The sequence below is a fragment of the Diabrotica undecimpunctata genome, chromosome 4, assembly GCF_040954645.1.
Source record: "Diabrotica undecimpunctata isolate CICGRU chromosome 4, icDiaUnde3, whole genome shotgun sequence".
Classification (NCBI taxonomy): Eukaryota; Metazoa; Arthropoda; class Insecta; order Coleoptera; family Chrysomelidae; genus Diabrotica; species Diabrotica undecimpunctata.
The window spans coordinates 120,680,240-120,684,388 of record NC_092806.1 but is presented as its reverse complement, the minus strand read 5'-3'; positions in this window follow the sequence as shown (position 1 = coordinate 120,684,388).

The window sequence follows — 4,149 nt, the reverse complement described above, 5'->3', positions numbered from 1 at the left end:
TGGCTTGATTTTTATTGTTTTTGAACGATTTGTTAATAGATAGATAGATATATAGCCAGGGGGAATGGAAGTATTTTTGTAATTATTTTTATATTTTATTCCAAAATAAGAAAATAAATGAAAGAGGGCATTTTATACTTTCATTTTTGTGTGAAAATAAGAAAAAAAATATTCTTCGGGTTTTATAACTAAAAAGAAAATACTAAGTTGCTATTATTACTCCAACAGGTTGGGGCATACCCACATTTAGTACTCAAGCTGTCATTAGACGTTCATAGCAAACCAAACGCAATATGTAACATTAAAAAAAGAAGTGTAATGGTTGCAGTGATGCAAACGAGTTCAATTACTATCTGGGATAATTGCAGTGGCGGCTTTTGGGGGTAGGCAAGATAGGCCGGGCCTACCCAATAATTTTAGGAGCTTTAAAATTGAAAAACATATATTCAAAAATTATGTTAATGCATGTAAATAACTTTTAAATGTACTAAATTACTCAATACATTAGCGTCCGTTAAAACGACGATGTTATTATATTACCACAGAAAGCATCGAATCGTATTCAGACATTTTAAATATCATTAATAGGCCCGATCGGAACTAGCCGACCCAGCTCACATAAGATCCCCGTACAAAAAGCGTCTGAAGTTAAGCAGCTTACCGGACAACGATTTATATTGTCGTGTTTATGCTTGCTGTTTAGGCACCAGACGATCGGGCCTACACCGACCATCGTTGTCCCTTGTAACGTAATTATCGAATTGTAATATAAATTTTCTTTTAAATTATGATAAAAAAATATGTAACATAATCTATAATTGTAACATATTTTTAAACAAACAACACAGTTGCAAACAAGTGCACTGTTGCCCAAATAAATTTTAAAAAATTCGTAAAATTTGAAGAAAAAAAATCACATTTGCGTTTTTTCTATATCGCCTGATTGTATGCAAGTTATATATGTGAGATTGTTTTATAACTGATACATAAAAATGAGGCTTTATGACGCTTTACTGGATTGCAGTAATAGTAATGTTAATAGTGAGTGTTTGAACATTGTTGTTTCACTATTGGAATCGCCATTATCTAGAACTGAAATTGATAGAAAAAAAATTATTATGAATGAAAGGCCTACTCCAACATTGCGTATATTGACTGTATTGTTGGTCGTGTTTGTTATTTTCTAATAAGAAATGTGTATGGAATTGTGAAGGATACTTTGATTTAAAAAATATGTCTGCCTCCTTAAAAAATCATTCCAGTTGCAAGGAACATTTAAGTAATTTCCTGTCCTTTAAGGATGTACAGAAGAGTGCGTTTTCTGTTCGCGATTTGCTAGGCTATATGTAATTTGCTGGCTTGGCCTACCCAAAATTTTACCACACCAGCCGCCACTGGATAATTGTACTATAAATCATAAAGATTCACTCAAAGCATTACATAGAAGAGTTGATATAAGTATTATAAATATTATAGGGCAATATTTCAATCAACGATACAAGTATGAAGATTTAAACGGCAACGACAAACTATTTGGTGATGTTGTATTGTCTCTACTGTCTCTTTACATATGCAGATGAGATATATATATATATATATATATATATATATATATATATATATATATTGTTATGATTGTTTATTTTGAGTTCAAACTTAGTTTATTGAGCTAATAAAAAAATTATAACTTATCTGTTATCAAAAGTAAAATAATCCTTATATTACTTGTGTTCGATGGATTCAAAAGATTTTCTAGTTGTCTTTTATCGAGATAGAGAAAAAAGGATAATAATACAAATATATTATATTACAAAGATTTACGTTTCTTTATTTTATATGAACGAATAAAACAATTATTAAATTCTGTCGTTATCTTATCAATCAGCATACAAGAAAATAGATCAAATTATTATGATAATAAGATTATAAAGCTACATACATTTATATTACGTGAAAAACCAATTTTACTTAAAATTTTCTTTACTTGAAAAAAAAGAAACCACAAAACTTTAAACTTTTGATTAGCCTAACAAAACCTCAGTTCTTAAATTTTAATGATAATGACCATGATGTCGAAACGATCCTTCACAGATATAAAATTCAATTGTACAAACACTTACAGTTTATTTTCTTCTTGAGTTGTATGTTGGAACATACCCAGAAAAGTCCAGTCTCCTCAAAGATGTGATCTCCCCTCTTTGGCACCTCGGCTCCTTCTTTACGTCTCTGCAAACCTCCTTCAGACTACACAAAAAACGCCTGATTCACTTCTCCAAACTCCGCTACTTATTTATGACACCAGGACCTCCTTTTGTCAACTTGATGCCGTAAGAATCCTTTCACATATACTTTATAAAATGCCCACGGTAGATACAAAGACCTCTTTTAATCCACTTGTTATCTCCGTCTTCAAACTATTCACTTCTTTTCGTTACGCCGGTATCCAAAATCACGAACCACACCCTATCTTGAGACACACGACTGTTTCCTTTCGATGACCAAAATATGACTGACTTCTCCTGTCTCATCATCGACTCCCAAATTCCCATTTTTAAAAACGACCGTCCAATCAAAAAGCTTAAATTGTGTTTACTATGATTTTGGAAAAGCCTAATTTCGGTTTCAGAGAAAACTAAATAGCTTACTTTAAAATTGGTTTTTTCAATACATCCTTTATACCTATTTCAAAAGATTAGAATATGGTCATTTAATACTCGACTATACAAACAATGAAAAAGATTAACTTCAGGTAAAATGTCTTCTAATTCTAAACAAAGGTTTTTTGATAATTTTGTTTGCAACGGAAACAGGTCGTTTGCCAAACAAATTTCTATTCTTATCTACACTAAATCTTATCTTAAATTACTATATACAATTTGTTTATATTGATTTCTTAAAAATTTATTCCGATGGATATTTTTATTTGTTTTTCTTTGGTTGGGAAAGAAAAAGTATGACAAATCCCCGCCTTTGCATATGATAAAAATTACTGAATTATGCAGGGATTTTTCTCTATGCAAAAACAATACCAGCATTTTATTCATAATATTTGTAAACATCGTTGATATTATAAATTCCCCTAATCTTGTCTGATTCTATGTGCTTCAACTCATAACTATTTATCCCATTCTCATTGTTTACTATGTACGGACCCTCAAAAACAGGCATTAACTTTCCGCACACATTGCTAGGTATGTTGGACACGCGCAATGCTCTCACCATAACCTTCTCACCTTTTTTGAAAGTAACTGGTCTTCTTTTTCTATTTTGGTCTTGCCTCTGGATATATTTTTCGTTTGCTCTCCGCAATCTCCTCTGCACATTTTCCATTATCTGTGTGTATTCCTTTTGTTCTCTATCTTCCCATGGTCTTAGTGGCATTATACCCTTCATTATATATTCTGGGGTCTCTTTCGTTACAGTGCTCGGGATGGTATTTAGATACGTTTCTACTTCGGCGACTTTCCTATCCCATCGTCGATGTTGACCCTCTGTTGTAATCCGTAGAAACTTCGTCACTTCCTGTATAAAACGTTCTGAAGGATTACTCTGTGGATGTCTGATGCTAACAAAATTTGTCTCTATTCCCCGTTCTCGAAGTTGTCCCTTGAAACGATCATTTCTAAAATATGTTGCATTGTCTAGAAGAATCCTTCTTGGTGTTCCTACGGTGGCTATAAAATTGTCGATTTTTCTCATTATTTCTTCCCCTTTCGTGGTACGGCAACTGTATAATTTTACATATTTGGAAAACACATCTACCATGACTAAAACATGTTTATTCCTCTTCGTCGTCATAATTAGATCGCTTAACATATCTATTGCTACAATATCTAATTTGTTCCGGGATATAATATTTTTTGTAACGTTTTCATTTTTAAAATTTCTAATTTTATATTTTTGACAGATCTGGCACTTTTGTGTAATTTCTTTTGCGATGCGGTAATCTTGTCGGCAAATATAATTTTCTCGAAAAACCAGCCAGACTTTTCTGCTACCGATATGTCCATTGTCTTCGTGTAATTTCTGTATGATCCTTTCTGCCAATGTCTGTGTTACCACGTATAGTTCCTTTCCATCAATTCGTTTGAAAAATATACCGTTTTCCCTCTCCGCTCTTCTTTTTTCTCTTTCTTCCAGGTCTTCTTG